Here is a 14627-nt window from a genome sequence, read left to right as displayed (position 1 = left end):
TGTGCTTTCTGATCACAATGAAATCAAATTAAGAATTAGTAACAGAAAGATGACAAGGAGTTTTTGAAACACTTGGAAACTAATGAACACATTTCTAAATAATCTATGAGTAAATAGGAAATCTCAAGGGAACTGAAAACATACATTGAAATGAATGAAAATATAACATATTAAATGTTGTGGGGCACCATTAAAACAGTATTAAAAGCCAAATTTATAAACTAAATGCATAGATTAGAAATCAAGAAAAGTCACACATTAACAATCTAAACTCCCACCTCAAGAACCTAGAAAAAGAGAAAAATAAACCTGAAGTAAGCAAGAATAAGTAAATGATAAAAAGCAGAAATAAAATTGAAAGTAGGAAAATACTAAAGAAAATTAATGAAATAAAGAATTGGTTCTTTGAAAAGATCAATCAAATCGATGAACCTCTAGCAAAACTGACACATTTTAGAAAGTGAAGATACAAATTACCAAGATGAGGGATGAAACAGGGTATATCACTATAGACCCTGTAGACATAAAAGGGTGGCAAAAGAAATGCTACAAACAACTCTACGCACATGAATTTGACAATTTAGATGAAATGGGCCAATTTCTAAATTTAAAAGGACAAACTACCACAACATACCCAATATGAAAATAGATCATGAGAATAGCCCTATAAAGTATTAAGGAAATTTAATTCATAATTCAAACACTCACAAAAAAAGAAATTTCCAGGCCTATGCAGTTTCACTGGAGAAGTCTACCAAACATTTAAAGAAGAATTAACACCAATTCTACAAGATCTCTTTCAGAAAATAGAAGAGATCACATTTCCCAATTCATTTTAGGAAGCTAGTATTGTCAGTACACTAATAAAGACAAAGACAACACCCCAAAAAAGAAAACTACAGACCAAAATCATTCATTGATATAGATGCAAAGCCCCTAAATATAATGTTAGCAAACAAAATGTAACAAAATACAAAAGGAATTAATCACCAAGACCAAGTGGGGGTTATAGAGAAATCCAAAGCTAGTTCAATATTTGAAAATTAATCATTGTAATCTACCATATAAACAGGCTAAAGAAGAAAAATCACAATGATCATATGAATCAGTGAAGAAAAAATTGAGATATAATTGAATTATATTTCAGTTTTCAAAAAAGAAAAATCATGTGACAAAATTTAACAGCCATTAATAAAAACTCTCAGAAAAATAAGAATAGTGGGGAAGTTCCTTAACCTGATAAAGAGCATCCACAAAAAGCCTATAACAAACATATTTAATGGTGCCGGACTGAAATGCTTTTCCCCTAAGATTGGGTATAATGTAAGCATGCCCACTCTCAGCACTCTTTTCACCACAATATTGGAAGTGCTAGTCACTGTAGCAAGGAAATAAAAGGCACACAGATGAGAAAGAAAGAAGTAAAATTGTTCCTATGTGAAGAGACATGATTGTCTATATAGAAAACTTCAAATTATCTACAACACAAAAAAAAACCCTCCTAAAACAAATAGGTCAGTTCAGCAAGATCACAGGATATAAGATAAACATACAAAAATCTCTATATACTAAAAATGAACCTGTAGACAACACAATTAAAAATACAATACCACTTACAATCACTAAAAAAAACCTTAGTTGTAAGTCTAAACAAACAGGTACAGACTCATACGCTGAAAACTACTAAATATGACAGTGTGTTCATGGGTTAGAAAATTCAAAACAGTAAAGATGTCAATCTTCCACCAAATATACATGTTTAAAGCAATCCTATCAAAATCCGCAAGATTTTTTTTGTAGATATAGACAAGTTTATTGTAAAATTTACATGGACATGCAAAGGAACTAGAATTACTAAAACAACCTTGAAAAAGCAGGATTAAGTGGAGGAAATCTGTATAGCTGGTTTTAAGACTTATTATATAGCTACAGTAGTCCAAACTACGTGGTATTGTCAGAGGGATAGATAGACATAAATCAAAGGAACAAAACAGAAAACCCAGAAATAGATCCAACAAATATTCCAACTGATTGTTGGCAAAGGTGCAAAAGCAATTCAGTGGAGAAAAGACAGCCTTTTCAAAAAATGGTGCATCCATGGGCAAAAAATATTGACCTAAGTAAGTCTCATTCCTTACACAAAAATTAACTCAAAATAGATTACAGACATAAAAAGCATGACTTATGAAACATTTAGAAAAAGTAAAGGAGAAAATGTTTGAGATCTAACACAAGGCAAAGTTCTTAAACTTAACACCAAAAGCATGATCCATAAAAGAAAAACTTGGGCTGCCGGTTGGCTCATTTGGTTAGAGCACAGTGCTCATAACACCAAGGTCACCAGTTCGATTCCCACATGGGTCAGTGAGCTGTGCCCTCCACAACTAGATTGAAAACAATGACTTGACTTGGAGCTGATGGGTTCTGGAAAAACACACTGTTCCCCAATATTCCCCAATAAAATTTTTTTTTTAAAAAAGTTAACAAGTTCAACTTTACCAAAATTAAAAACATTTGCTCTGTGAAAGACCCTGGAAAGAGAATGAAAATACAAGGTACAAGGCCTAGGAAAAACATTTGTAAATCACATAGCTGACAAAAGACTACTGTATAAAATACATAAAGAACTTTCAAACTCAACAGGAAGAAAAAAAACAATACAAAGACACCTCACCAAAGAAAACATACAGATGGCAAACAAGCATATAAAAACATACTCTACAACATATGTAATCAGGGAAATGTCAGTTGATACAGCACTACACACCTATTAAAAGGGCCAAAATCCAGAACACTGACATCAAATGCTGGCAAGGATGTGTAGCAACAAGAACTCTCATAAACTGCTGGGATGGGAATGCAAAATGGTACAGCCTCTTTGGAAGAAAGTTTTGTGGTTTCTTAAAAAAATAAATATACTCTTACAATATGATTCCGCCGTTGTGCTCTGAGGTATTCACCCAAATGAAGTGAAAAGTTATGTCTACACAAAAACCTGCACATGGATGTTTATAGCAGTTTTATTCATAATTGCCAAAACTTGGAAGAAAACAAGATGCTCCTCAGTAGGTCAATGGATAATAAACTTTGGTATAGCCAGACAACAGAAGAGTATTCAGTGCTAAAAAGAAATGAGCTGTCAAGTCATGGAAACATCTGAAGGAAACTTAAACGCATCTTACTAAGTGAAAGATGCCAATCGGAAAAGGCTACAGACTAGATGGTTCCAACTATATGACATTCTTGAAAAGGTAAAATTATAGACAGTAAAAAAAATAGTGATTGCTAGGGATCAGGAGCAGGAAGAGGGATGGAGGCACAGAATGTTTTTAGGGGAGTGAAACTACTCTGTGTGATATTTTAATGACAGATACATGTCATTGCACATTTGTCCAAACACATAGAATATACACGACCAAGAGGGACCCATAAGGTAAACTATGGACTTTGGATGCTTATGATGGGTCAATGTAGGTGCATCAGTTGTAACAAACGTACCACTCTGGTGGGAAGGCTGATAATGGGGGAGGTTATACCTGTGTGGAGTCATGGGGTATATTGAAAACCTCCATACCTTACCCTCAATTTTGCTATTTTAGAGAGGAACCTTAGACCTCTCTAAAAAATTGTCTTTAAAAAATCCAATTAGAAAATGGACAAAAGACGAAGAGATATTTCACTAAAGAGGATACACAGATAATAAACAAATGAAAAACGTTTCTACATCTAGTTATTAGGGAATGCCGGTTAAAAAACACAGTGAAATGTCACTACACACCTATCAGAATAACTACAACAAAATATAGTGATAATATTTTATGCTGGCAATGATGCAAAGAAACTGGATTACTCATACATTGCTGGTGGGGATGTAAATATAGAACAACCACTCTGAAAAACTTTTGTGTTTTCTTTTAAAAAAAAAACTAAACTTGCGACTAATATACTACACAGCAGGTGCAAGGCTGGGCATTCATTCCAGAATAATAAAGACTTCTGCTCACACAAAAGCCTTACACAAATGTTTATAGCAGTTTTATTCATAACAGCTATAAAACAGACACATTCCAGATGCCCTTCAATGGGCAAATGATTCAACAAACCGTGGTATATCCACACCATGGACTACTTCTCAGTAACACAAAAGAACAAACTATTGTTACATGCAGCAAGCTAGATCAATCTACAGAGAATTATCTTGAGTTAAAAAGCCAATCCCAAAAGGACACATCATGTGTTGTTCTGTTACCACAGGCAGGAAGAATAGGACCACGAGGGAGGGTGAAAGAAAACAAAGGAGGAGCAAGGCCAACCATTAAGGAGACAGTGCCACTACAATCCAGCCAGAACTGGATTTCAGCAGCCAGAACTGGATTTCAGCAGCCAAAAGAGGATCCAGGAAGCCATCTTACCACTTTAAGCAAACTTCAGCTGATTATATTAGATTATAATGCTATTAGTATGGCAGCCAAGGAAAATCTCCACCCACTGTGTCATCATGACAGATCCAAGAGAGCCAAATAAGGACAAAATGCCCCTTCCCCACAGGAAGGAGTGGTCAGCAAGGACCTGCCTTGGAAACACCTAGGAAGCCACCCTTAGGTCCTGACTATGCCACCCTTTGATGTTTAGAGTAATAAATTCCCAAACCCCACTTCTCTTTGGGGCAGCTGCTCTTCTCCAAGCCTGCCCACTCTCACCATCTTGAGAGTATACTCTCCGTTTCTAATCAATCTACTGCCTGCTTGGCTTGTTCTGTGTGTCCTTCAATTCTTTCCTGTGATGAACACCAAGAACCTGTTTTCCGGGAACAGTTCCTTTTATATGGCATTCTTCAAATGATAAAATTATAAGAAAGGAGAATGGATTAATGAATCCCAGAGTTAAAGAAGGAGTGGGCGTGGCTATAAACAGACAACTTGAGGGACGCTTGTGGTGGCGGAAAACTGGTGTCTTGACTGTATCAGTGTCAACCTCCTGGTTGTCATATTTTACTAAAGTGTTACCAGATGTTACTTTTGGGAGAACCTGGGAAAAGACACAAGGATTCTCTCTACATTATTTCTTATAACTGCATGTCAATCTAAAATTATTTCAAAATTAAAAAAAAAAAATGATTAAAAAAAGAATCTCCTCAAGTGCTTTTGAAAATTCTAGATTCCCCAGTCCCACCTCCAGAGAGACTCCTTCACTCGGATTGGAATGGGAATGAGAAATCTGTATGTTTAACACACTCCCCAGCGATTCTGATAGCATGGTCTATAGACTGCATGAGAGGAACCATGGGACCGGAAGTCATGCTCAGATTTGATGAAATATGCCTCCAATCAAATTGCTTCCCATAAGTCAAACTCTACTCCTACTATTTGGAGGAAAGCCAGACTCCTGGGAATCAGAATCACTGTGTCCAGGCACTGCTCTGTCACCAATAGGCTGCTTTCCAATGTCCACATGAGAAAGGGCCTCCATAGAGAACTGCCCTGAGTGTGGGGCTCTAGGTAAAGGAATTGGATCTTGCAGGCATTTCTTTAACAATGCATTGGAGAACACCTGTGTCTTACTAGGTTATGAAAACGTGAAAAGCAAACTATGGTCTTCTTTGTGAATAAAATGTATCCAAAAAATAATTTAGCTGCAAAGACTCTCTAGATAATAAGGGAAAATGATGTTGCCACTCCCCACATTTAAATGAATCTTCACTTGCTCCTCAAAAGGAAAAATAAAATTACATCTTTCACAAAATGAATTGCCCTTTCAGACATGGGTAATGACAAGAGAGAATGTATTCTAATCTTGTCAAGCATTTAGGTGTAATCAGAGGCAGACTGCTTTATGAATCTGAATGTCAGTCTGATCTAGAAGAACAAGGAATATACAGAGAAATAGTTAGAAAAAACAAGGCAAAAGAAAATAACTGAGATTATCTTTGGATTTAAAAAAACATTTAGTAGCTACACACTGCCTAAGGTGTTTGGCTATCTTCTATCTTGGGTTTTCTTTTCATTGGAATTATTAAATTCAGAACACAATTTTAAGTCAAAAATGATGGGCAAAATACTCGACTGAATATTACCAGGCACCAACCCGATAGAGTCTGATTGGCAGCACTAATCAAAAAAAAAAAATGTACTGATCACGAGAAGGCAAACGTATTTGGTTAAGTAATGAATGTATAAAATGCATTTGGCTAGAGATTTTTTTAAAAGAAAAGGTATAGTTATAAGACAATGCATATTTGGAAATAGTATGTCATGTTTTTTTCATAAAATTACAATGTGTTATATCAACAGAATTAGATAAGCATGATTTAGACCTCAAGAAGAACATGGCTTAAAAAAAATTAGGCATGATAAAAAGGAAGCGAGGGTTCAGCTTTGACATCCTTGTAATCACAAGTAGAAAGGAAGCATTGGGGATAAGTTAATACAGAGGACAATTACCAAGACCATGTAAGAAAAGATTTGCATTGTAATTAAAATATTTTAAAGATGGATTGTAGCAGTGAATTTTGAGAATCAGGGGGCATGGTGTCTGCTTCCCATTAGCCAGACTATAAACGGCATGAATAAACTGTGAGTCAAAATGGCTTTGTCTGTCCTGCCTGGCAGTATCTTAGACAGGGAGATGGCAGAGTCAACTCTCCTGGCAGTTTTCAGGGGTTGAGTTGAGTCGAGTTGCTCCTTATAAGCAATATCAGTGAGGTCAACCTGGTCGAGAAGAAACAAATAGCATAGTACAGCAGGTCCTTGAATAACATCATTTCATTCACATCATTTCCTTATAACATCAATGAAATGCCGGTAGATGTTAACTATTGTATACATCAATGAGCCTATGGTAAAATTGGTTTCATTATGTCATTTCACTTAAAGTCACAAAACCTGTCAACAATGTTAAATAAAGATTTACTGTATTGCCCAACTTTTCTCGTGCCATAAAATACTGAAAAAAATGATAATATTTGCACAGCACACGGAGGTTAATTGGAGGGAACTGCGGGACCTCTATATGGGGCCTGGTTAAAAAATTATTACCTTTTCCTTATATAATTAAGATATGAAAAATAAAGTGCAAAGAGTTAGAGAAGATATTAAACATAGAATTTTTATAAAACTTCCAATTAAAATCCTCCAACATTTTTAATGAAGCCATTTTAACCATTAAAAAAAAACTTGAATTAACAATTTATATGCATGGCTATAGCTTGAATGGTTTTATTCAACTCCTGTTCAAGACATTTTAATGATGATCTCTATAAATATTTGATGGGCACCATCAGTGGAAAACTTTATTCTTACTAGTAGATGATTTTTTAAATGTAAATCCTTTTATGCAAGCATTCAAAAATTTACAACAATTGAAATTACATTTAAAGAATTTAAGAGCTCTTCCATTGACAAATTAACTGTGAAATTTGTTATAATAATATGAGATTTTTAAATACAATTGAAATTTTCATGTCACTATTTCAAAATAACATTGAAGTCCTATTTGTAGAACACATATATTAGTAGGCCAGAACCCCGCAGCTACCTTGGACACAGCTAAAGGACCCATCCATGGTAAATGGACAGAAGGATTCGGTATTTGACAGGAAAGAGTCTCTGAGTTCCTTTCTGGAGGTGCAGTCACAAGGAACCCTCAGTTCATCCTCCGAGTCCCGTCCCTCCCTAACTGGCATCACATTAACCTGCACCCTTGGCCAGGGCATCTACAGCATGGGATCATCCAGTAGTGCACAGATTTCTTATACATGATGGCAGCAGACGTCTTATACATGATGAGCATCTTATACATGATGCTCAGCGTCAGGCTGCTGGAGATGTTGAAAAGGTAGGTACTCCCCAGTGTAGCACCCAGGCCAGATGAGTACCTAAAGTCCTTCACCATCATCAGCATACTTGGGGAATGGGTTGCCAGACCCTCTGCTCTTGGCCACCCTCTCAGAAGTCCCAGACAAGACTGTTCCCTACAGAAACTGCTGCCTGGGAGTTTCCAGTCCCCATAGCCTTCCTAAGGGAGAGTTTCCAGTCACCCAAGCCTTCTTAAGCGATGAGGGGATCAGTATCGTAGCCAAAATGCAAGCCCAATAGGAATCTCTAGGCTAGAAAGTAAACACCATCATTTTTAATAGGTATGTTATACAAGTTTATTCTTTCACTACATGTTTAGATATACTGGTGTTCATTGCTTATACACTAGCCTTTCATTGTCTCAACTTTCTTCTGCCTAAGATGGAATAGTGCAACAAACCGAAATAGTTCTCAATTGCATGTTGTGAATGTCAAATGAGCTTCTAAACTTGCATGAGAAACATAGAAACATGTCAAAATAAAACTGTCATAACACAGCATTCACTCATTCATTCAAGTACCACTTATTAAGCACCTATTATGTGCCAAGAAATGTTTTAGGCACTAGGAAGAAAGTGATGAACAAAACAGGCAAAATCTCTCCCTCATAGAATTTACTTTCCATGGGGGAGAGAAATACATCTTTAAAATAATAAGAAAGAAAGAAATTATCTAGTATTAAAGTATATTGTATCCTATGGAGAAAAATAGAGAGCGAACTATAGAGTGCTGGAGGGGAGCAAATTTGGGGTAGTTTGCAATTTTAATATAGTTGTCAGAAAAGGCTTCACTGAAGTGTTGATTGGGCACAGATACGAAGGGCATGAGGACCAGCTACACAAATATCTGGGTGAAGATTACAGAGAGAGGGACTGTTAAGAACCTGGGGTGAGATATTCCCTGGCATTTTCAAGAAATAGCAAGGAGGTGAGTGTGACTGGACTGAAGCAGTAGAAGATGAAGTTACATCTGAGTGTAGGGTGTGGGAGGTAAATTGTATAGAGCCACTGGCTTCTACTCTACGTGAGAGGGGATCTACTAGAGGGTACGAAAGGAAGGAAAGACATGAGTTAAGTTTTAACAGGATCATTCTGTTAAGAGAATAAACTGTAAGGAATCCGGGTATAATCAGAGAGACTATTTAATTCAGAGGCACTGCAATAATATGCTAAGAAGTTACAATGGCTTGGACTATGGAAGTAGCCGTGTAGATGGCAAAAGTGATCAGATTCTGGATCTGTTTCCTACCCAACATTTCCTATTGGACTAGAAATAGTGTCTGAGAGAAAGATAGTAGTCAAGGACAACTTCAAGGTATTTGACTTAAACAATGGAAAAAGAGTTGCCTATTGAAGGAGAACAAAGTTGGAGGACTGATGCTACCTGACTTCAAGACTTACAATAAAGCTATAGTAATCAAGATAGTGTTTTATTGGTGAAAGAACAGCCAAATAGATCAGTGGAACAGAATAAAAAGCCTAGAAATAGACCCACATAAATATAGTCAACTAATCTTTGACAAAGGAGCAAAGGCAATACAATGAAGCAAAGATAGTCACTTCAACAAATGGTGCTGGAACAACTGGACTTCATGTACAAAAAAAAATGAATCTAGACAGAGACCTTACACCCTTCACACACAAAAAATATTTACCCAAAATGGATCATAAACATAAATGTAAAATGCAAAACTATAAAAATCCTAGAAGATAACATTGGAGAAAATCTGGATGAATTTGAGCATGGCCATATGAACTTTTTAAATACAACCCTAAAGACACAATCCATGAAAGAATTTATAAACTGTACCTCATTAAAATTAAAGACTTCTGTTCTGTGAAAGACAATATCAAGCCACAGACTGGGAAAAAAATTCTTGCAAAAGACACATCTGATAAAGGACTGATATCCAAAATATGAGGTCTGACAATTAAGTTCAAGAACTTGTTACAACAATGTTGCTAAACTTTTTTGATATCAGAGGGATTATTCATTATGAATTTGTACCAACTGGACAAACAGTTAACCAAGTTTACTATTTGGAAGTGCTGAAAATGCTGCATGAAAAAGTTAGACAAAAACGACCTGAAGTTTTCACCAACAATTCATGGCTCTTGCATCACGATAATGCACCAGCTCACATGGCACTGTCTGTGAGAGAGTTTTTAGCCAGTAAATAAATAACTGTATTGGAACACTCTCCCTACTCACCTGATTTGGCCCCCAATGACTTCTCTGTTTACCCGAAGATAAAGGAAATATTGAAAGGAAGACATTTTAATGCCATTCAAGACATCAAGGGTAATATAACGTCAGATCTGATGGCCATTCCAGAAAAAGAGTTCTAGAATTGCTTTGAAGGGTGGACTAGGCACTGGCATAGGTGCATAGCTTCCCAAAGGGAGTACTTCAAAGGTGACCATAGTGATATTCAGCAATGAAGTATGTAGCACTTTTTCTAGAATGAGTTCACAAACCTAATTGTCCAACCTTGTATACAAAGAACTCTTAAAATTCAACAAAGAAGACAATACAATTAAAAATGGGCCAAAGACCTTAATAGACACCTCACCATAAAAGATACAGAGATAGCAAATAAGCACATTAAAGATGCTAAAATGATGTCATTAGGAAATTTCTAATTAAAATGACAATGAAATACCACCTACATGCCTATTAGAATGGCTAAAATCCGGAACACTGACCACACCAAATGCTGGTAAGGATGTGGAGCAACAAGAACTCTCATTTGTTGTTGGTGGGAATACAAAATGGTGCAGCCTCTTTGGAACAGTTTGGTGGTTTCTTAAAAAACTAAACATACTCTTACCATATAATCCAGCAATTGCACTCCTTGGTACTTACCCGAAGGAGTTCAAAATTTATATTCACAGAAAAACCTGCACTCAGATGTCTACAGCAGCTTTATTTATAATTGCCAAAACTTGGAAACAACCAAGATCCTTTCCAGTAGGTGAAAAGATAAATAAAATGTGGCAATAGAATACTATTCAGTGCTAAAAAGAAAAAAGGTATCAAACCATGGAAAGACATAAAGGATACTTAAAGGCATATTACTAAGTGAAAAAAGCCAGTCTGAAAAGGCTACATACTGTATGATTCCAACTATATGACATTCTGGAAAACTACAGAGACGATAAAAAGATCAGTGGTTGCTGAGGGATGGTAGTAAGGAGGAGGGAAGAGATGAATAAGCAGAGGACAGAGGACTTTTAAAGCAGTGAAAACACTGTGTGATATTAGGTCGGTGCAAAACTAATTGCAAAAATCACAATTACTTTTGCACCAACCTAATATGATAATGATGGATATATGCCATTATACATTTGTCTAAACCCAATTAATGTGCAACACCAAGAGTGACCTCTTAAGCAAACTATGGATTACAATCTGTCAGTGTAGGTCCATTCTTGGTTAAAAATGTACCACTCTGGTGAGTGATGTTGATAATGGGGACACTCCACATGTGTGGGGGTAGGAGTATGTGGGAAACCTCTGCCTCCTTCTCAATTTCACTTGTAACCTTAAAACTGATCTTTCAAAAATCTTTTACAAAATGTTGTTATTTATCGAGATGCAAAACAGGTTTGTGGAAGTGATCTAGATATCAGTATTGGAATGCTAAATTTAAGAAACTTATTACTATCCAAGTGGAAATGTTAGATGATAGATAGATAGATGGATGGATGGATGGGTGGGTGGATGGATGGATGGATGGATGGATGGATGGATAGATAGATAGATATAGATAGATAGATAGATAGATAGATAGATAGATAGATAGATAGATAGATAGATATAGATAGATAGATAGATAGATAGATAGATAGATAGACAGAGATGTGTCCAGTTTAGGAGGAGAGGAGGCAGGAAAGAAATCTGTAAACGCATAAATGTGTGAAACCAAGAGAATCTTGCACTTGAAAGTTCACTTTTAGGAAAAGAAATAATAATACAAAATGTCTGAATGTATATAAATCCTAAAGGTCCAAGAACAGGTCCTTAAAAGAGTAATGTGGAATTAAAAGTTTTCCGATAACCCACACTACAGCCTGAGTTTTTCTAAAATGCAGACCTAATTGTGCTACAACTCTGCTCAGAACTCTTGAATGTACAACGTTCTAAGAATGAAGCACGAAGTCCTTAGCATGACTTGTGACTTGTGCCTTCATCACCTACCCACCCCCTCAATGATTCATCAGCCTCATTTCTTGCCCAACATTCCCACCGCTCCCTCACGTCCACCAAAGCATTCTTCACTTCAAACACCCCGATGGACCCAGTACTTCCAGCTGGCTCTGATTTTGCCTTGCCCCAGTGCCTTACCCAGACTAACTCATGTTGCTCTTTCAAGTTTCTCATTGGATATTTCACACTTGATTCTAATTGCCTTTTACTCCACTACAGTATAAACTCTGTGAAAGGCACGGTATTGTTTCCTGTGGCTGTAACAAACGACCACAAACTGGGTGGTTTACAACAACAGTAATTTATTCTCACAGTCCTGGAGACCAGAAGTCAGCAATCAGTTTCCCTTGGCTGAAATGAAAATGTTGGTAGGACCATGCTCCCTCTGGAGGCTCTCGGGAGAACTCTTTCATTGCCTCTGACCCCTTCTCAAGGCTACTTTTCTGCCTTGGTTCATGGCTCTGTATCACATACCCTTTTGTATTCCTGCTTCCATGGTCATCTTCTTCCAAATCTCCCTCTGCCTTCCTTATAAGGACACTTGTGATTGATTGCATTTAGAGCCCACCCAGATGATCCAGAACAATCTCCTCCACTCAAGCTCCTTAACTTCATCACATGTGCAAAGCCTCTTTTGCCATGTCTATGTTGCCAGGTAACCTATTCACAGGTTCCATGGTCTAGCACTTGGATATCCTTGCCGCCCGTTATTCCGCCTGTCGCAGTCAAGAGTACAACTTCTGTTCGTCACTATATCCCCAACAGCTAGTGCTGTGTCTTTCACATAATAAATTCTCGGTAACATTTTTGAATGAATGAATTTGGTGAGCTTCTCTCACCTGAATAACTCATTAACCTTCCTCTTAGATATAATGAGAGAAAAGCCACTATTTCCTATCAACTTTTTTTTTTTAATTTATCGGGGTGACAATTGTTAGTATAATTACATAGATTTCAGGTGTACAATTCTGTATCACATCATCTATAAATTACATTGTGTTCTCCTTCCATCACCATATATTTGATCCCCCTTACCCTTATCTCCCACCCCCCACCCCCCTTACCCTCTGGTAACCACTAAACTATTGTCTGTGTCTATGAGGGTTTTTTTTTCCCCTTAGACGTTTATCATTTATATCCCTCACACTGTGGACCCCCGCCCCCCCATCCACTATCTCTCTGACATCGCACCGAGCCATCCCATTTCCACTATCTCCACTTCCTATCAACTTTTTGATCAACAAAAAGCAGCTTTCATGTGAGCCAATGGAGTTTATTCTTCTAGTGCCAGATTTGACAAAGTTTGTTAAACTGGTGGTGGGGGGAGGAGGTTCATTGGTCAGGCTACTGAGCTGAGATATAGAAAAGGCCACTGGGGTTCTTATTAAATTTAAGTCTTACTATAAACTTCTGATTGCCTCCCCAAACCTCGAAGAATAAATCCTTCTGGGAAGACCAGGGCTTTCTGTGAAAATGGTTAATGAGGGTCGGTATGGGAGATTTAGTTCCCAGGGGAGAGTGAGGTCCTGGGAGGCCAGATCCCAAGGACACATGCGAGGATTCATTTTCTCAGCTTGATCATCCCAAATGCCTTCTTTCTGATCAGGTCCCAGGAATGGTTTCCTCACAATGCATAGTTAATTTTAAAGTGTAAATTAATGAGAAAGTTATATAAAGAATATAGAAAACAGAGCTAAGTGGTTTTAAAGAGAACGTAAATAATGGCTACTCCGAGGACGTGACCAGCCACGATAAAGACCTTTCCCATCTTCCCCCGCAGTAAAGTGTTGCCAGCTGACTAATTGCTGGCAAATAGGATATAAATGGAAGTTGTGTGTGCAGTTTCCAATAAGTACCCTTAAAAAAAGAAGACATGCTCTTCTTTGCTCCCCTTTTCCTTATACTGGCTAGAAAGTGGGTATAATGACTAGGGCTCAAGCAGCAATTTTGGATCATGAAGCAGCAGGTTAAGAATGTCAGAGCATCAAGATAGAAGGAACTGAACTTGATAATCATGGAACTACCATAAAAATCCTGGATTGCCTACCTCTGAAGTCCTCTTTGTTAGATTTAGTGGTGTGAAACTACAACAATCCTTTATTGCTATTATTGTCGTCTCTTACCGTCTGGCAGATGACTGTGTTCAATTAAGTGGGTCACACTTAGAGTCGCTCATGTGTAGTTATAATCAGACAGTGGCTGGGGCTAGAGCCATCTTAACAGTTTCCTCACTCACATGTCTGCTGGTTGATGCTGGCTTGTGGCTATAACTTCTGCTAAGTCTGTGAGCCTAAACACTACATGTGTGACGTTGGCTTTCTTGTAATATGGTAGCTGGTTTCTAAGAGGCAAATACCCCAGAGAGTCAGGCAGAAGTTGTATCATCTTTTATGACCTAACCTTGGAAGTCACGTAGTGCCATTCTGCCATATTCTACTGGGTGAGGCAGTCAAAAAGTTCCAAGTTTCAAGGAGAAGGGATACAGATTCTATCTTTTGCTTGGGAAACAGCAAGGTTATAAAAAAGAACTGGTGGGCTGTGAGGTATTTTTAAAGCCATCCTTAG

Source organism: Rhinolophus ferrumequinum, chromosome 13 (genome assembly GCF_004115265.2).
Source record: "Rhinolophus ferrumequinum isolate MPI-CBG mRhiFer1 chromosome 13, mRhiFer1_v1.p, whole genome shotgun sequence".
Lineage (NCBI taxonomy): Eukaryota > Metazoa > Chordata > Mammalia > Chiroptera > Rhinolophidae > Rhinolophus > Rhinolophus ferrumequinum.
This window is presented reverse-complemented; position numbering follows the sequence as displayed.